At 34.0% G+C, this 21850-nt stretch overlaps 1 long non-coding RNA gene across 1 annotated transcript in view; it reads left to right on the top strand.

The window, feature by feature from the left end:
• Window positions 1-21850, top strand: part of LOC141547117 (uncharacterized) — a 151345-nt gene that overhangs the window by 107316 nt on the left and 22179 nt on the right. The window contains exons 2-4 of the long non-coding RNA XR_012483516.1: window positions 10638-10979; window positions 17757-17885; window positions 19784-20012. This is a non-coding gene — a long non-coding RNA (uncharacterized LOC141547117). The remainder of the gene's footprint in view (window positions 1-10637; window positions 10980-17756; window positions 17886-19783; window positions 20013-21850) is intronic.

Raw genomic sequence — 21850 nt, forward strand, 5'->3', positions numbered from 1 at the left:
GTTCTTTTGCTGGGTGTAGCTGGTTCAGTTCATTCCTGCTCTATTGGAGCTGATTTGGTTCATCTCATTGTTGAAAATGGCCACATCCATCAGAATGGATCATCATATAGTATTGTTGCTGAAGTATACAACAATCTCCTGGTCCTACTCATTTCACTCAGCATCAGTTCATGTAAGTCTCTCCAGGCCTTTCTGAAATCATCCTGCTGGTCATTTCTTACAGAACAAGAATATTCATATACCACAATTTATTCAGCCATCCTCCAATTGATGGGCTTCCACATAGTTTCCAGTTTCTGGCCACTACAAAGAGGGCTGCCAAAAACATTCTTGCACATACAGGTCCCTTTCTCTTCTTTAAGATCTCTTTGGGATATAAGCCCAGTAATAGCACTGCTGGGTCAAAGTGTATACAGAGTTGGATAACTTTTTGAGCATAGTTCCAAATTGCTCTCCAGAATGGCTGGATGCATTCACAATTCCACTAACAATGTATCAGTGTCCCTATTTTCGCACATCCCCTCCAACATTCTGCATCATCTTTCCCTGTCATTCTAGCCAATCTGACAGATGTGTAGTGGTATCTCAGAGTTGTCTTAATTTGCATTTCTCTGATTAATAATGAATGGGAGCATCTTTTCATATGACTAGAAATTGTTTCAATTTCTTCATCTGAGAATTGTCTGTTAATATCCTTTGACCATTTATCAATTGTGGAGAATGACTTGATTTCTTATAAATTAGAGTCACTTCTCTATATATTTTGGCAATGAGGCCTTTATCAGAACATTTGATTATAAAAATGTTTTCCCAGTTTATTGTTTCCCTTGTAATCTTATCTGCATTAGGTTTGTTTGTACAAAAACTTTTCAATTTGATATAATCAAAGTTCTCTACTTTGAGATCAATAATGATCTTTAGTTCTTCTTTGGACATAAATTCATTCCTCTTCCACAGGTCTGAGAGATAAACTATCCTATGTTCCTTTAATTTATTTATAATCTCATTCTCTATGCCTAGGTCATGAACCCATTTTGACCTGACCTTAGTGTATGGTTTTAAGTGTGGGCCAATGCCTAGTTTCTGCCATATTAATTTCCAACTTTCCCAGCAATTTTTTGTCAGTTATTGAGTTCTTATCCCAAAAGCTGGGGTCCCTTGGGTTTGTCAAACACTAAATTATTAAAATTATTGATTATTTGTCCTTTGGACCTAACCTATTCCACTGATCAACTAGTCTATTTCTTAGCCAATACCAAATGGTTTTGTTAACCATTGATTTATAATATAATTTTAGATCTGGTACAGCTAGGTCACCTTCATTTGATTTTTTTTTTCATTAATTCCCTTGAAATTCTTGACCTTTTGTTTTTCCATATGAATTTTGTTATTTTTTTTAGATCATTAAAATAGTTTTTTTGGGGAATCTGATTGGCATAGCGTTAAATAAATATATTAGTTTAGGTAGTATTGTCAACTTTATTATATTTGCTCGCCTTATCCAAGAGCATTTAATATTTTTCCAATTGATTAGATCCAACAATTTGTGTGGAAAGTGTTTTGTAGTTTTGTGCATATTTGCTGATCATTACTTATAGAATAATAATATTCCATTGCATTCATATGTCATAACCTATTCAGCCACTCTGTAATGGATGGGCTTCCACTCAATTTCCAGTTCTTTACCACTACAAAAAGGGCTGCTGCAAGTGTTTTTGCACGTCGGTCCTTTTCCATTTTTTATAATGTCTTTGGGATACAGGCCCAATAGAGGTAATGCTGACTCAAAGAGAATGTGGAGTTTGATAGCCTTTGGGGTACAGTTCCAAAATGCTCTTCAGAATGGTGGGATCAACTCACAATTCCCACAACAATGTATAAGTGTTTCAGTTTTTCCACATCCTCTTCAACATTTATCATTATCTTTTTCTGTCATCTTAGCCAATCTGAGAGATATGAAATGATACCTCATATTTGTTTAAATTTGCATTCTCTAATGAATAGTGATTTACATTTTTTTCTTTTTTGATGACTAAAAATAGTTTTAATTTTATCATAGGAAATTTTATCATTTAATTTTATCATCATGTCTTAATTAGTGGCAAGTTCACTCTTTTCATTTTTGACACGGATAATTAGGATTTCTTTTTTCCTTTTTCTTAACAAATTAACCAAAGTTTTATTTATTTTCTTGCCTTTTCATAAAACCAACTCTTAGTTTTAGTAGTTTCATAGTTTTAATAGTTTCATAGATTTTTTTACTTTTAATTTTCTTATTCTTTTGGTTTTCTGAATTTCTAATTTGGTATTTAATTGGAGGATTAATTTGTTCTTTTTCTGGCTTTTCTAGTTGCATGCCCCATTCACTGATCTTTTCTTTTTTTCTTTTATTCATATAAGCATCCAGTGATATAAAATTTCCCCTAAGAATTGCTTTGATTGCATCCCATTAAACATGACCTTATTATTGTCATTCTCTTAAATGAAATTATTTATTGTTTCTATGATTTGTTGTTTGACCCACTAATTCTTTAGGATTAGATTACTTAGTTTCCAATTAATGTTTCTTCTATTTTTTGCCATGTCTTTTTGCATTTACTATTTCTTACTTTAAGGATTTGATTATGAGGTATTTATGCCCTAATATATAATCACTTTTTTGTATAGGTATCATGTACTACTAAGAAAAAGTTATATTTCTTTCTATCAACATTCAATTTTCTCCAAAGGTCTATCATATTTAATTCTTCTATAATTCTATTCACCTCCTTAACTTTATTTATTTTGTGGTTAGATGTATCTAGTTGTGAAAGAGGGAGGTTGAGATCCCTCAGTATTATAATTTTGCGGCCTATTTCTTCTTGCAGCTCACTTAACTTCTCTAAGAATTTGGATGCTATATCACTTACATAGTCACTATATAATACTTGGTGCATATATATTTAGCATTGCTATTTCTGTATTACCTATGGATCCCTTTAACAAGATATAATTTTCTTCCTTATCTCTTTTAATTTGATCTAATTTTGCTTTTACTTGATGTGAAATCAGAATTCCTACCCCCTGCTTTTTTTTATTTTATTTTATTTTATCTGAAGCATAATAGATTCCACTTCAGCCTTTTACCTTTTGCTCTGCATGTATCTTTCTGCTTCCAATATGTTTCTTGTAAACAACATATTCTAGGATTCTGGGTTTTAATTTAGTCTGCTATCCAATTCCATTTTATGGGAGAGTTTATCCCATTCACAATCACATTAAGATTATATTCCGAATTTCCAGCCATTTTATTTTCCTAAGTTATATTTGTCTCTATATTCCCCCCTTTCCCTTATCCCAGTGTATTTCTCATGTCTACCACCTCCTGCAACTTGCCTTCCTTTTTGTCAGCCTCCCATTTCTTATCCATCTCCCCTTTTTCTTCTGCTGTCCCTTCTATTAGCCTCCCACTTTCCCCTTTCCTCATCTATTATCCTATAGGTTGAGACAAATTTTTATATCAAATTAAATATGTATATTATTCCCTATATGATTTAAATCAGATGAGATTACAGTTCAAACAATGATCATTCCTCTCCCTTCTTTCTCTCAACTATAATAGGTCTCTTTTGCCTCTTTATGTGATGTAAATTACCCCATTTTACCTTCTTTTCCCTCATCTCCCAGTATAATCATCTTTCCATACCTTATTTCTTTAAGTCATCACATTAAAGTAAACTTATGACTATACCCTCTAGGTCAGTGGTCCTCAAACTTTCTAAATAGGGGGCCAGTTCACTGTCCCTCAGACTGTTGGAGCGCCAGACTAAAGTAAAAACAAAACCTCACACTCTGTCTCTATCCCTCAGCCCATTTGCCATAACCTGGCGGGCTGCATAAACATCCTCAGCAGGCCACATCTGGCTCATGGGCCGTAGTTTAAGAACCCCTGCTCTAGTTATGCCCCCTTTGAACTTCCCTGAGAAAAATATAGTATCAAGAGTTACATATATCTTCTTCCTATATAGGAATATAAATATTTTACCTTATTTTTTTCCTTCTGCTTATCTTTTTATGCTTCTCTTGAGTCTTGTATTTGAAGATCAAATTTTCTGTTCAGCTTTGGTCTTTTCCCTCAGAAATGATTGAAAATCCCCTATTTCATTGAATGTCCATTTTTATCCTGAAAGATAATGCTTAGTTTTTCTGAGTGATTGATTCTTGTCTATAGTCCAAATTTCTTTGCCTTCTGGAATATCATATTCCAGGCTCTCAAATTTAATGTGGAAACTGCTGGGTCTTAGACAATTTTGATTGTGATTCTTCGATATTTGAATTGTTTCTTTCTGGCTGCCTGCAGTATTCCTATTTAGTTTCTTTGCTTTTTTTCTCCCTACTTAATTGATTTTGCATATTGCTGGCCAAATAATCTTTTAAAATTGCCTTGATTTTATCAATCCCTTGCCTAAAAATTAACAATATCTCCTGTTACTTAACTTGTGAATCCCCCATTATTCCACCTTAACCACCCAACTTTCTGAGAACTACTTTTCAATAGGTACCATTGATTTGTTAATATTTTCACTTTTCTCAGAACTACTTTTCAATGGGTATCAAGCATTGATTAGTATTTTCACTATGTGGAACATTATATTTTTTTCTACATCTTGAATTTTCTTTTATGTGGGAACCACTTTTGGAATTCCCTTTCAATTTTCTTCTATTTATTCTAATAGTGTCTATCTTATATAACCAATTTCAAGAGAAATTAAAAATGCATGTGTTTTTCAATCTGAGCCCTGGAGTCCAAGGACTTGTACGTATCTGAATGAACCACCTAGGAAAAAACAAAAAGAGAATTAAATTGACAGATAAATATATAAAGAGAAGTGAAATATACCAGATGGGATATGGAAGAGAAAGGGTGACAATATTCAAAGCATTAATAAGTTATATGGCAATGAATTTAGGATTTAAGGTGATAAATCTCCTCTATCCCAACTTTGCCAAAAAAAAAAATCACTGTTTCATTCAGGTGTTCAGTGATTTTCTTTTAGAATAAGGCATACAGAAAGAAATTTTTGAAAAATCCTCTTCCATTCATTTGAGTTTTTAGTGCTTCATTGATTGTGCTGATTAAATCTCTGTAAACAGCCAGGTTGTTAAATGTCTATTCTTAAGTGTTGATAAGTGGAGGAAACCCATTTTTTCAGACTTTCTCAGTGTGGCAGATGCAGAATTAGCACTTCATCAATTTTGATAAGACATGAGAAATGACCTCTTCAGCTGCCTGTGTTACATATACAGGGAGCTCAAGGAAGCCGGGGACTCAGGCTTTTAAAGGAGGTTGTAGGGCCTAGGAAGATGTTGAAGTTATGGAGTGAGCTAATCCATTAAAAATCAGATGCAACATAAAGTAATTCTTCAAGAGAAGAAAGGGAAAGGACCCTAATGGAACACAATTCTTAAAGGAACAAACTTAGCAAAAAGTTATAGAGAAACATTAATATACTGGACAAAGTGCTGCAGCTGGAATCAGAAAATCTGAATCTGAGTCATAGGATATAAAATTAATTTTGGAAAAAAGTTCAAAGGTCATACTGTCCCTTTTTTTTAATCTGTGGGAAAATGAAAGTTCTGTGACTTTCAATGATTTGTTCAAGATCCAATAGTATGCAAGTAGAAGAATTAGAATTGGAATCGCTCCAAATTTATCATTCTTTATATTAGAATAGATGAGAGATAAGAAAAATAAACTCCTTGCTAAGTATATCAGTTTTATTTTCTATAAAATAAGAAGTCAGAACTTGAAAAATGTTTTTGTCTCTTCCTCATCTAATGAGCTATAATTTCACAAAAACTATGATAGAATATTAGCAGAAAGTAAAATTCATGTTAAAAAAAAAACTTGAAAAAAAAAACCCTAGGTGATTAGTCTGCAGAAAGTAAGATTTAGGGGAGCACATAAAACCAATCATTTCCAAAAAATCAAAATTCAAATATTTGAAGTGCTGTCAAGTAGAAGAATAATTGAACTTGTCTTTCTTGCCTCAATTATAGAAGCCCAACATTGGATATAGGATACAACACAGTATAAGGGTTTTATGGATGATTAGTGAGACTATCAATGAGGGTTTTTAAGAAGTCTGAATGGCCACTTGTTTAGGGATATTAGAATATTCATGCTTCAAATGAGGGTTTTTAAAAGACGACCACTTAAATCTTTTCCAATCTAAAGTTGAATATTCTAGCATTCTAAAACATAATAATGAATTGTCATTGTAAAGTTTTTTTTTACATTATTAATGTTTATTCAAAAAATAAAATGGAAAAGAAATGATGGTCTACATCCTGCCAGAGCTTGATGATTAGAACCTCCCCAGCATACTTGCTGGGAAAATCTAATTCTGCAAAAGGATTTGTTTTAAGGAATTTATTGAAGGTTCTATTGTTAACAGTTCATCCACACTTGGTTCATGGCTATCAATTCCCTGCCCTAACCAAAAATATAAAAACAAAAACCTGACACAGACAATTTCAGATCTTGTCCATTTCCTAATTAAATCAGATTCATTCAGGATAGACACACATAACAAAATGAAACCTTGTCCAGTAGCTGCAAAAGAGTCTAGTTGAAGACTTTCCCATGGCCATTATTGGCGTCTCCACAAGAAAATGCAATCGAGACTGGCAGTTTCATCCAAATGCTGTCATTTCACATTTGTGCTCACCGTGTGCATTCGTTACATGACACCCTTTCAAAGAGCCTCTATTGAAGCCAGCTTCTACTCAGTATTCTCTTGTGCGCTCTTTCCTCTGTTTAAATTTGTTCTAATTACCTTCACAACACTCTCTCTTTGCAACAACATACCTCAAAAGCAGCTTTGTATGAAATCTCATTTGAAACTCCTCTGTGTTTTGGCTAAAATTCTAGGCTAAATATTTGCCTTGTGCTTAAAAAAAAAAAAAAAGAAAAAAGAAAAAAAAAAAAAAGAGCTAGCTGGTAGAGGGAGACTCCTCTCCAATCAATCAAATGAACAGAGTTTGAAATCCCCCATCCTATTTTGTGTGACTGCACCATCTGCCAGAAAGCAATCCAAAAACTCTAACAAAAATGTCTCTTTTTCAAGATAAAGCATGTTGTTGGAATTTATCAGTCAGGGGCTGAAAATGTTTCTTCATTTCAATGAAAGTGTTGAGCATGGATTAGTCCAAGTTTCCCATACCTGCCTCGATGCTGGTCCAGCTGCTCTAGGGATTTCTTCTCAAAGATTGATGGGGAGGAGTTCTACAGGAATTCATCCATTCTGATGACTTATGTCAAATTTAAAATTCTCACTGAATGACAAGCAAGCAAAATAAAATCAGCATCTCAAACTAAGCTGCTGACTTGCTGACTTCGAATTTGTGTTCACCTGAGATCCTAAGATTGGGCAGGAATGGGGTCAGAGTTCATTCAGTTTATCATTTTTGAGCATGAAGACAACTTTTAAAAGTAAAGAAAATCCATGGACTCCCTTTTGATAATAGTTTGTAATTACTAATAATCACTAATAATAATGCATTCAATAAAATAAGAATGAAATGATTATTAATATAATCCTTTAAGACTCATCAAACAGTGCATATTTCATCTCACTTGATCCTCAATGAAATGGGTGTTACAATTATTCCCATTTTATAGAAGTGGAAACTGAGGCTGAGAAAGATTTAGTACCCATTCAATGTTGTACTGCTAGCAAGTACAATGCTAGCAAGTTTCTGAAGTGGAATTTGAATGCAGATATTTTAGTTCTTTTCCCATTTCTCTATTATACTATAATTCAGTAATATTTTCAAATTAATGTGTATGTTATTAATCATGATAGTATGGGGGGCAGCTAGGTGGCACAGTGGATAGAGCACCAGCCTTGAATTCAGGAGGACTGGAGTTCAAATCTGATCTCAGACACGTAACACTTCCTAGCTGTGTGACCCTGGGCAAGTCACTTAACCTCAGCCTCAGGGGGGGAAAAAAAAAAGAAAGAAATTAGGATAGCATGTACACCCTGTGTTCATATAAACCGATAGTCTTGTCTGCATATAAAAGAGACTTATTCCAACCTGAGGGGGAGGGAGATTATTTGGTGAAGAAAAATACTTAAAGTTGGGGTCCAAGTAACAAGATTATTTCCTTCTAAAATGGACTTGATTGAGTAGTCAAAGACAGGAGGAGGTGTTCCTAACCAGACCCAGATGTGCTAACAAAGTTCTTGAGGTCCCTTATTAATATCACACTTGTGTGAAGCTCAGGTAAGGAGGTGGAAGGGTCAAACTTTAAAAGCAAAAGAAGGGGCATGACTCAAGGCCCTTGTAGCAATTCAGGAGTTCATCCAATCAAAAAGGTGCAAGACTTCTCCATATGACACTGAGTGAGCAGTGGAAAAGTACAAATGGACTCTTTTGTCTATATTCCAGTAGAATCATTTATTCTAAGTGACTCCAAGTTGGAGTCCTATCATAAATGTAATAGCAAACAATAATCATAGCTATAAAATATAAACATAGAAACTTTTCAATAATCATACTTACCTTCTAATCTCTGTGTGTGTGCCTACATACATGTGTGTTTATGTGCATTGTATTTTCTCACTCACCTATCACCATGGTGTGCACCCTCAATACCTCATGCCTGGACTATTAAAGTAGCCTTCTGCTTAGTCTCCCTGCCTTCAAGTGTCTCCTCCTGGATCCTCCCACTCAAATGCCAAAGGGATTTTCCTCAAATGGAGGTCTGTACCATGTCATTTCCATTCTTATATAATAAGCTCCAATAACTCCCCTTAGATTCAGATGAGCAGCATAAAATATAAATGTTATATTTGACATTTTCAGCCCTTTACATCCTGGTTCCTTCCCACATTTCCAATCTTGTTTTATTTAATGTGCTTCCTCATACTTGTCAATCCAGTTTTGCCGGCTGTAATGCTGTTCTCAGAAAAGAAACTCCATCACTAAAATTTATGCCTTATTCCTTTCTGTCACCCACACCTATAATGATCTCCCTCATCACCCCTGTCTCCATCATTCCATGACCTTCTTTGACACAGTCAGATCCTACCTTCTGTAATAGGCCTTCACTTTAAGATGATCTTCCATTAACAGTTTATATGTCTTCTCATTTACATAGTCATTTATATTATTCTCTTTACTTAGAATATGACTTCTTTAAGATGGGGGTCTTTGTTTTTCCCTATCATTGTTATTCTGGGTTTTTTTCACTGTACTTGATTCATGATGAATATTTGTTTCACTTAATGTTTAATGCTTAAAGCATGTAATGATCATTTGTTGACTGGATAAGTGACATCGCTTGGCTGGTAGAGTAAATGTTACTAGATAAGAAGAGTTCTACCAAGATAGTATTATCCAGAATTAAGAACATCTGGAGAATGTCACCATATAGAAAATCCCTCTTCCCCTCTTCACCAGACATTATTAAAAATGAATCTGTATCTTAAAATTAAGGGAATGATTGTTTATTAATAAAAAATTTTAGATGAGCTATCTGTATACAATCAGGCCATCAATAGTTAAAACAAAAGTCATAAGTTTAACAAGAAAAAGACAAAAGCATCCTCATTATATCCAACTCAACTGAATCAAATAAAATATTAATTTAAGGGAAAAAGAGAAATGCATAAAAATATAGTCACTGATTTTGACCATCACTATTTATTACATAAGAGAGTTAGAAAACAAATTTCTGATTTTTAAATATATGAGAAAAGATTCTTCAGAAGATTGAAGCAATAGATCATACAAAAGAGATATCAAGCAATCACCCTAATCCCTATCAAAAATTTCCCTTCTCATATTCTTTGTCAATGATAGAGAAATGATGAAATTATCAATAATGATCCATGTAGTTCTGGAGAAAAAATAATTAAGATCTGGTTTCCAAAGTGTTTTATCTCAAGGCATTTTTAATTACCAATCTAATACTACTTTCAACTATTGCATAGTTTCCCCCCACGCCTTATCATTAATAAGTTCCTCCCCAATCCCTTACCACACACACATTTCACCTTATTAGTCTAGGGTAGTTTAAAGAATAGATACCTATTATTGACAAAAATGATATAAGATTATTTATTCCTGCCACAGAAATTCCTAATGAATAAGACCCTTTGCTAAACATAGTTACAAAATTCTGATAAGATATAGCCTTTGCTCTTATTGAATTTCCAATGTAATAGCAGATCAATACATATTCAGATAAATATAATGTACAATATTTTATGATAATTTACTTTAAAGATCACAGACCAAAGGGCTCTATATGGTGTAATTAACAAGGTTAATACCAAATTGGAAGGGCTATGGAAGATTTACTAAAGGTATTTGAAATCATGTTTAAAGGAGGGGTGAGAAATTAGTAAGTAAAACAAAAAAAAAAAAAACAACAGAAACAAATAAAACAAACAACAGCAACAAAGGAAGGAAGTAGTGACGGGGAATAACTCGAGCAAAGTTTCAGAACATTTTCAGGTTGACCATCTCATGCCATTTCCCATACATCCCAATTATGCCATTGTCAAAAAAACAAATAAATAAACCCAAAAAGGGCAGGTTTTGTCATTCTAAACCTAAAGTTTCTTCATTTCTTTGTTTTTCAGAAGATCTTCTGCTGATAATTATGACAAAGAAGAGAGGGAAGTATTCTTCCAAAGGAGAGTATGCAAACGTATTTTGCAAAAAGACTAATTATGTGCGCCTTTGTCAAATCTGTCTAACCCCAGTCCAATGATGGCAATTACACTCTATATATCAGTTGTGGCTTCCCAGACACTGGTAAGACATACTTGGAGCGGAATCACAAATCCAGGATTTTTTTTTTTTTTTTGTGGAAGTTGAAAATCACTTCCAAAACCAGTCAGAAGGAGCAGGTGGCCCAAGAAGCAGATGAACCAGTTTTGATTTTTGGTTCCACCACAAATGCTACAGTTGTGTGGCCTGAGGTAAGAATCTTTAATTCTTTGAATATATGCACATATATGGACATACACACAAACACAATCCATGCCTGTGTACAGATACACATATAGTCATGTATGTATTGAATGTGTGTGTGTGTGTGTGGTTGAAAGCTTGGTTTTATGATCATTAATATTTCCACTGAAACTCTGTTTCTAAATCTGTTGATAATTATAAAGAAAACCAAGCAACATTTTAACAGGTGCTTTTGAATGGCAAAGAATACGTTTGAACTACCCCTTAGTAGTTTAGTTTTGAAAACTTTTTGCAGAAGTCAATTAGAATGAATGCCTTAGCCTTATTTTATGCTGAGCCCAAGACAGGGCATGCAAATGAGCCATTATACTAATGTTTGTAATGCAACTGCTATGGCTTATCATCCAGCACCTGCTGCCCAGTTCTTTCTCATCTTATATGGAACTGTTCTCAAGGTGTCAACTAATCAATAGCCTTATGACATAGAAAGGTGATTTCACTTTTCTCAGATTCAGTGACTTAGTCCATAAAATGAGAATGTCCATCTCACAAGGCCTACAATAGGACAGACTGAAGGCTGGGATTAGCTTGACTTGAGGTTCATTTAGTTTGATCCCCTTATTTTGTAAATGAAAAAATATATATAATATTCATACACATATGTATGCATAGAAATCTATGTTCACATGGACACACATGCAAACACACTACATGTGTGCATGTAATATACAAGCTGTCTATCCAACTGCCTAACTTTGCATAGGCAATAGTCATTTTTCATCCAGTGCTTTTTTCTCTCTCTATGATTAGTTAGGATAATCTTTATGAATTATTATGAACCTTATTGAAAAGCGCTGAAATGTTTCAGAATTTGAGGCAATTAGCAATGAAAAACAACAAGTATTTACTAATCACTTAATATATGGCAAGCTTTGTGCTGAAACAGTGAGAGTAGAAATAAATGAGCACAACCACTAAAATAGTAGTTAATCAATGTCTTTCTATATGCGTATGTATATACATAGTATATATACAAACATACACATATCCACAGACATATGAGAGAGCAAGACAGAGAGAGAATGAGAATATAAGTGCAACAAGCAGGTCAGTAAAATTAATCATTCCATAGATAGTATCCAGGAATATAAAAAGTAATTCACATCCATCATTTTTTCAAAGTTTCTCTTGGCCAAAATTTTGGCATTCATTGTCATTATTGTTCTTGTTCATATTTTTTGTGCTTATTGTTTATATTTTCCATGGTTCTGCTCCATTCATTTCTGCATCAGTTCATATAAGTATTCTCAGACTTCTCAGAATTGTTCCAACTCAGTGTCCTCCAGATTATTCCACCATTCATTCATTATTTTCATTTGCTGCCATGAAAAATGTAAGTGTCTATTGGACCTTTCTATGTCTGATATTCTCATGCTGAGGTAACTTTCTTCTTCTAAAAGCAAACATAAAACATAATCTGCCTTTCATCTTGGACCTTCTCCTGACACAAGTTTCATATATCAGATATTTAATTAATTACAACTTTCAGGCCATCCTTTCTATGACTGCATTTGCTTGTTATTTCTCTCTGTAAAGTGATGTGCCCTGAATTTCTTCTAGAAAGGTGGCATTTAAACAAAGTTATTTTGATACGAATTTTCCCAGCTGAGCATCTGAGATTAATCCTACCTAAAACACCACTGTTTGAATCAATGGTTAATTAAAACCTCATGTACATGTTTGGCACACCCTTCAATTTTATGTTTCTTTTGTCTTTTTTTATATGAAAGTTGCAAGCATAATGAAGAAACCCAGTTTGGCAACATTATTTCTAGCTTTAAAAAAAACAGCATTTAACAAATGCCTAGAAATGAAGTAATTTAAATGGAATTCATTGTGATCATAAAATGTTAACACTAAAATTACCCTTAGAGATTAGAGTCTAGCCACTCACTTTTATCTATGAGGAAATCAAGGCTTACTTAGGGGCATTAACTTATTCAAAAATCATATAAGAAGTAGCTAGTGGAATCTCGATCTTCTAACAACTCCATTTTCTTTCTATCTCATTACAACCATAACATTACTTAGAGATGGTTACATGCATTTGGCTAGCTATTACTTTAAGATTTCAAAGAGAGTGAAATTATACTTTATCTCCTTTCACTTTCCCCACACACTCAAAATCATAAACTCTGAAGAAATTGCTCATGTTCAAATTTATACTGTTCTTATGAATTTGAAATAGTAATGGTCAAGCAAGTCACTTTAACAAGTTTTTATTAAGTACCTACTATAGTCAAGACTGTATTTGGGGCTGGGAGGGTATAAGAACTCATTATGAAGAGTTGCTATCTAAACTATTAAAGAAAAGAAATATTTAAAAAGGTAAAATTGATGAAGAAATGTTTAAAATAGAGAGAAAGTAAGTTCTTTATCAAGAAAGAGTGATACATTTATGGGTTTTTTATGTTTGTTTTGTAAATATAATTTAAAAATGAGTTATTATATATGGTTCCATACAAACTTGGAAACAGGTCTCCAGTGGAATGTTACAGGGATCTCTACTGGATGTTATGCTATTTGATATTTTGTCAATAATTTGGAGAAAAAAAAGACAGACCATATGCTTATTGAATTTTCAGGTAATCCTGAAATAATTAGGTTAGCTAACACTACAAGATGAGAAAGTCAGAAGCTAAAAAGAAAACTTGACATTTAGACCATTGATATGGAATAAATAAGCAATTGAATAACAGCAAATATAACTACAACATAGGACCAGTGCTATGATCAGAAAAAAGTATGGGAAGAAATAGAGGAGAAGAGGAAGAGAAGGAAGAAAGAAGAGGAAGAGGAAGGAAGAAGATGAAAGAAGAACAAGGAGAAGAAAAAAGAAGAAAAAGAAGAATATTTCAATAATCTAATTATTTGCCTTTGCAATACTGTTCTATATTTCCACAATTTTTCCTAAGAAGGGACACACAGAGACACATGCATGCACACACACACACACACACACACACACACACACACACACACACACAGAAAGACACAGAGAGGTTAAGAAGCCTTATATAAATGAAAAAAAATAATGCATATAGAAGGTTTTAGCTGAAATAATATGGAAAGTCTGAGTCACTGAGAGGGAGGAAATGATCACTGGTATCAAGTACTCTTAAAGGCAGTCATGGAGAAGAGCTCTTTGCTTTGGTCATTAAGGACTCAGAATAAAAGGGAAATGAGTGAATGTTGGAAAAGAGACAAAATTAAATTGTTAGAAGGAAAAAAAAAATCTTCTGAGGTGGATCTGTCCAAAAGTGGCCAGAATCAATAAGCAAAGTCTGGCTTCCTCCTGATCAAATGTATGTTAAAAACATTTCTTTTCAGGCAAGCATTGGTCTAGATTGCAGCTTTAAGTCCTTTCCAACACTGAAATCTTGTAATTCCCCAAGAGGAATAAAGAATTTCATATCATTTGCTGAAAATTATTAATGAACTCCTCCCCCCTTGAGCTTAGCATTCCTTTTTCTGTTGTCTATGTCAGAAACATCCTGATTTGGGATTTGTTGATTGTTAAAGCCCTTACAGTATCTGCAAAAAATTCTCTTCATGTTTGGCACAAAGCATCTTGGCAATGTCAATTTTTCCTATCGTTGCTAGTGATCCATCTTATTACCTTCTTTATATTTTTCTAACTCTTCTTTCTCCCATGAGCCAATGGAGATCTAAATGATGTAGCTAAGATTCCCTCACAGGACCGGTTTCCTCAATTAATCTGAGAGAGATAAAATACCTTACCCATGTTTCTCTGGCTGATGTCTTAGTGTAATTAAACCCACCAAAGAGGCTGACTGCATTGGACTTCTTAGTATTATGCTTTCCCATTTGATCCCATAGTTCCAAAAAACTATTTCAAAGTTGAAGAAAATATCAAAAGAAAATTAAAATATGTAACATTTTGGTAGATTTGAATCATCCTCTAACATTTCAAAGTCATTTTGTACATAGTATCTATTTTCATAGTTGGGGAAAAGCAATGAGTATTGAAATTACACAATGATCTAAAGCAGCAAAACACAACCAACATTTGTTAAGCAATTGTTGAGTCCAAGCAGTAAGGTAGCAGAGATAATATTTATTACAAGAAAGGGTCTCTACCCCCAAGCTCCATCATTCAGTCAATTAGTTTTTATGAAGTACTTAAGCACATCTTTTAGGGCAACTAGATGACACAGTGGAAGTCAGGAAGCCCTTGGTTCAATTCCAGCCTCAGATACTTAGTAGCTTTGTTTGCCTCAGTTTGCTACACTGTAGCTAGATGAGGAAACCAAACAATGGATTTGCTGGGTACTGAGAGAAATCCTGGTGCAGGCATTAATTGAAAAAAGGCAAAAGACAGTCCTTGTCCCCAAAGAGCTTACCACCAAATAAAAGCTAATATTAATCATAATATCCTCATGTGTGTGTGTGACTGCAATAGAGCTTCAGACTTGGAAGAAACTTAAAGCAGTAACTCGGCAATCTAGGAAAAATCATTCATGTGTGTATGTGTATTTTTATATGTGTGTACATGTACAAATGTGCATCAACATGTAGGTGTATATGTGTATGGATGATGTGTATATTTGTGTGTATGTAGGTGTATGTATATGTACACAATCAAGGTTATGTATACACGCGCAGACATATGTCAATACATGTAGACAAGAATATGTACACACATGTAAATATGTATCTACACATGCAAGATTATATGTGCACACATGCATGTATACACATATGTATACACACAGAGATAAGGTTATACATGCATATACATTCACACACATATATACACACCCTCAGTATCTGTAAGAGGCAGTAATTGGCTCAGAGGCCATCTTTCTATCCACCATAGAACTCTGGGCGGCATCAAACAGCAAAGAACCATTCTTGGAACCAGGATGACCTAGATTCAAATCCTCCTTCTGACATTTATTGGGCTGTAATCCTGGTCTCTTTCAAATATACAACACACAATTTATGTCTGTTTATCAATCACTTATTTTATCAACACATGTAACTAGACACAAGCATATTTTGTATGCATATAATGTGGACATGTGATCTGTGAGATCATCAAAATTAGAAACATGTGGCAAGAATTCCTCTCTCCTACCCTCAATGAGAACCTTCTCAGCCAGGTAACATCTGAGGGATGTGCTTCTAGAGGCTGTTCCCTGTAGAGGGCTCAAATGCAATTCTTGACTTCCTTGCTGGTCTGAATACACAAAGTTTAATTTCAAAAACAACACAGGACAACATGGGAGGCAGAAACATGGAAGATTCCAAGGCTCTCTTCAAGGAGAACAGGTGTTCACCTATCTGCAAACAAACAAAAAAAAAAGAAGGAAAGAAAGAAAGAAAGAAAGAAAAAAAGAAAGAAAGAAAGAAAAAAAAAGAAAAAGAAAAAAGAAAAAAAAAGAAAACAATCTTTCTAACATCTTGTAAACAATTCCAGTCTTTACACTTATGATGCTTAGAAACAAATTGGGTCTCTCCATAACGTATTCATTTTCTGGAGGGTTGGGGAACAGAAAGGAAGGGAAGAATGGCTTTTGTATTTCAGATGGTTCATTTTTTGTTGAAGCCAGGATGTACTTAGACATTCGCTGTCATGATTAAAAAATATCTACATGCTCTACTGGACTTGGTTGGAGCAATCTCTATGGAGAGCAGTGCAGAGTGCTTAATTAGGGCAATTAGTACATTTAAACAATAAACATCATAATCCTTCCAAGACCCTGACTACAAAGTCTAAGGCATTTTTTTAAAAAAGCAACATAAAAGTGAAGGGAACCTTAAAGATCATCTGCTCCTTAGTCCCTTCCATGCACACCACAGTCAAGCAAAATTCTTCTTACTGTTCCCCACACATGATATTCTATTTCCCATCTTTGTGATTTTGAACCTCAGTCTTCAAATCCATTTCTTTAACACCTCATGTGTCAGAATCCCTAATTTGCTTCACTGTTAAACTTAAGTACTTCCTCTCCAAGAGGTGTTTTCCTTTTTGTTCTGTTTCTAATCCCCCTTAGCTGCTCATCATTTCCCACCCAAATCACCTTGTATCCATTTTTAAGATTTTTAAATACATGTGGTTCCTTTGGCAAGACTGTAAGCTTAGGTAGCACAGAATTTTTACTTGGAAAAAAATATATATACATATATACATATATATACATATATATACACACACATTATATAGTACAGTGTTCATGACCTAAGAAACATTAAATCCTTGTTAAATGATTTTTTTTTGATATGAGGAAATCAAAGCTTAGAGATAAGAAATAAGTGATAGCCAGAATTTGAACCCAGGTCTTCTAATTTAAAATCCAGTGTTTTCTATGATTCCATAACACCCCTCCTTACTCCATCATTGCTATTTATTCTTGAACAGCTCAGAGAACAGGAAAAAACAAACAAACAAACAAACAAACAAACAAACAAACAAAAAAACATTATTCCCTCTAAGGTCAAGGACATTTCTGAGGCTTTTTTTTTTTTTTTTTTTGACTCTGCACACTTCTGGTACCTTCATGGTTCCTACATTAGTTCTTATGACTAAATTTCAAGCAAAGCTGAAATGATAGTACAGATCATTTCACAATTATTTTTATTATTATTGATGATTAAGATGGTGGGAATCATCACATTTGCTGCAAGACCCAATGTCTAAATTTTGAATGAATATCCATGTCTTAGGATAGACTTACTAAGTAAAGAATTTTTGATTGCAGAGTGTTGCAATGGTGGTGGGAAAGGACAAACAAAAATGCCAGACTAAAAATCAGAACTTCTGGATTCAAGATCCAATTATGACACTATTGGATGACCTTCAAGCAAATTTCACTTTACTTCTCTGTGTAGTAAGTATATCTAAATTTCCTAAAAATGGAGGTAAAATGTTCCTATTAACCACACAATGTAGAAAACATTAAAGTATTTCAGAGATGGAATCTACCATCACTTGAGAGATTCCTTTCTGTTTAGGAGCCAGGCCCTATGATGACTAATTTTTTTCCTTTATAATGTATTTATTTTTAATATATTTTTAATATAATATATGTTATAATATGTATATATTATAACATATATAATATATTATGATATATTATATATATTTAATATAATCATGTTGGAAAATAGGACAAAAGGGAAAAACCATGGGAGATAAAAAAAAAAAAGACAAAAGAAGTGAGCAGCATGTGTTCATTTTCATTCAGTCTCCATAGACTTTTTTCTGAATGCAGATGACATTTTCTATACGGTCTATTGGGATTGCCTTGGATCACTGAACCACTGAGAAGACCCACATCTTTCATAGTTGATCATCAAGCATTTTTGCTGTTATTGTGTACAATGTATTCCTGGTTTTGCTTGTTGCTCTCAACCTCAGTTTATGTAAATCTTTCAAGGTCTTTCTAAAATCAACTTGTTCATTATTTTTTATAGTATAGTCATATTTCATTTCTTTCATTGACCATGACTTGTTTAGCCATCCTTCAATTAATGGGCACATGATTACTATTATGATCTGTCCAGGGGAATGTTACACACAAGAAGGGAAATATATGCTCAATTCTAACTATTTTAAGATACTAAAATTAACTAAGAGATTAAAAGGGAAGCAATAGATTTTCAATGAAGAAACAGATTGCATCATAACCAGACATTTTAAGGTTCCTAGTGAGAAGCATATTAAAAAGCTAGTACCCTAAACCCTGAAGAAAAATGCATGAGATAAATAAGATTCATTTGAACATTATATATATATATATATATCCTAAAGTTGCCTCAATCAGTAAAAATCCAACCACCAATTATTTCTATTAATGTGTAAATTTAACTCTTTTGGCAGCATTTACTATTCTCACAGAGGATATGTGTATATTTATAATCACAAAGCTTTGGCAATGCACTACGTGTTATTAAAACCATGGCCAGGATATAAATATATAAAAGTGAAAAAGGTTTCATTGCAAAATGATAGACCAGATTCTTGATACAGAACAAATAGGGCCACATCTCTCCAAGTGATTCCATCTCTTCAGTTTACATTTCTATAAAACTCTATGATTTATATAATAGTTTATCTACTGCAGTATAGAGAAGTTAAGCAATTTTCCCATTGTTATTTTGCATGGGTCCTGGGATATTTCTGCTTAAGGACTGCCACTTGGAATTTTTTATTGCTTAAGTCTGGAGAATATCTTACTTTGGTCATTATGACAGATATGTGTATATGCTAGATTGTCAGAAGCAGCATTCAGTTCATTTGAATATATAAAGTAACTACTCTTGATGGGCCGAAGTTAAAGAGGAAAATCTACGACCTGAAAGTATGGGTTCCCAGAGTAGCAGTATTGGAAGATAAAATACATAACAAGAAAATGGTTTAGTATTATAGAGTCCCAAGAAATGGAGTGTCCAAATAAGATTAGACATCTACAAAGAGGCACATTTCCCATTTATATTGTTCAGTGTAATATCTCTACTGGTGCTCTTTTGGAGTTCTTGTGTAGAGGATTAATCCTTCTGTTCCTTGGTCTTTTCAATGAGCTTCAGCTGTGGACAGTTCCCTTTAACCACTAACATTTAATAATGGCTGCATTTGAGTGTTTATATACAGAGTGCAAGTGAGGTCTTCAAATCAAATGAGATATTTATAAAGAACTCAGCACAGTGCCTGGCATGTAGTAGATACCATATAAATGCTTAATCCCTCCCTTTTTCTCCCCCCTTTTCTGACTCCTTTTCTTTTCAGTATTCAGCACTGGGGATCAGGAGGAACAAGGGATGAGTTAGCCAAAGAAGGATGGAAATGAGAATGGCAATTGCAATTCCTGTATGTCATCCCCTGCTCTGTAGTTTTGTGAAATTGCAATGATGAGCTTAACATCACTTGTAAAAGCTTAAAGCATCATGGGAACATGAGGTCGACTGATAACTCATCTGTCTGCCATCAAAAGGGAATGAAGTGTTCTGCATTTCTGGTAGGTTAGCCTTTTAAATTCAACAACCTTTAGTTTTAAAACACTCTTGTTGAAAATGGTTCTAAAATGAATTAGATATTCATAGATTCAGAAATTTGGACCTGGGAGGAAACTTAAAAGCAAGTATACCCATCTTTTTCAATTGATATATGAGGAAACTGAGGACCAGAAAAAAACCAAATGACTTGTCCAGGATTATACAGTGAGTAGGGGCCACACTCAATGTTTGATGCAATACAACAATTTATACCCTGTAGTAGGAAACTGTATACATATAAGTCCATATAAAATAAATTGAAGGATAAAGAACAGACAGAATCTTTCAGTGATGTATTATATATAAGTACATAGCATGTAGAATTTTCTCAGATGAAAAAAACACACAAAAAATCCTTTTCCTAATCTAAAATAATATTTTCTAGAGAGTTGTCCAGACTGCAGTGAGAGATTATGTGATACGTCATGGTCATTCATGTATCAGAGATGGATTTGAACTCATGTTTTCCTGGTAGTCTATCCATCACTGTGGGACTGCCTCTCACAAATAAAATAAATAAGAAAATTTTGGATGGAGACAGTAACAACTGGAGGAAGAAGAAGAAATAACAATTTGGGCTTAACTTTGGGGAAAATTCAAGATTCTCAAAGAAGAGACAATGAGGTAGCACATTTCAGGTAAAAAAATGACAGCCTATGCAAGGGGACAGATATAGGGGATTGAACAGATCAGATATTCTTCTATATCTTGACCTTTGGAAAAAATCAATGACAGAAAAAAAAACAGAGAAGAGTTTATGGAAGCTAAATATGATGCATGAATATAATGCATTCAAATTGCTACTTTGAAGGGGAAAAAGAGGATCATGGGTAATGATTCCAGTGGGTCGGGTAGTCAGGGGTTGAACAACAGAGGGAAGTAATAGATAACACTGGACATGGGGTCAGGAAGGCTTGTTTGGAAATCCTGCTTTCTATCTCTTTGACTCTGGGCAGATCATCAAACCTCTCTGTGCCTCAGTTTCCAATCTGGCAAATAGTGAGTTGGATCTGATGCCTCGAAGGTCCCTTTAAGTTCTGAATCTATTATCCTATGTACAAATGATACAACTAGACAGAAGAAACAGGGCTTTTCATGCTCATTATTTTTCTGTTGTTGACATTATTAACTTTTGCTTGAGTTTAAATCAATAATTCAGCAGAGTGAGATTAATTTAATCTCTAATGACAAGAAACAAGAATTACAAAGGAAGAATCACTCATAGGGAACCAGCTTTACTGATGTCGTAAATGGTTATCCCCAGACTTCACAAGGAAGTATGTCATCTTCTAATCAGTAAGCAACAGCTCCTTTTCAAACGGTCTCATCACCTTGCCTGTCTTTTGAACTAAGAAATTTAGTTTAAATCTGCCTTTCCTTTGAAGGAGTTATGAAGCCACTCAGAGCTCCAACCATCAAGTGATTACATTGACTGCGTAATGGGGAAAGTAAACACTGTGACCCCTGTAGACAGCTATATGTACATACACTCTTTGGGGATTTCCCAATAGGAAGTTGAACATCATACGTGGATTCTTCCTCCTAGGCACCTAGGCTCCAAAATTTAGTTATCTTTGTTTCTCTCTTCTCCCCTGAACTATACATCTAGTCAATCACAGCATTCTGTTGATTCTGCTTCTCCAATATCAATCACTTCTGTCATTTCCTTTCTTCAATTACATTTATTTATTGTGCAATTAAAAATCAGCAAACATCAGTATTTCAACAAATAACAAAAAAGATTGTATATGAAATTATGAATGTCTAATATGTTCAGTTTTTTAAAGTGTATAATAAATTT

The sequence above is a fragment of the Sminthopsis crassicaudata genome, chromosome 6 (genome assembly GCF_048593235.1).
Source record: "Sminthopsis crassicaudata isolate SCR6 chromosome 6, ASM4859323v1, whole genome shotgun sequence".
Taxonomy (NCBI): domain Eukaryota; kingdom Metazoa; phylum Chordata; class Mammalia; order Dasyuromorphia; family Dasyuridae; genus Sminthopsis; species Sminthopsis crassicaudata.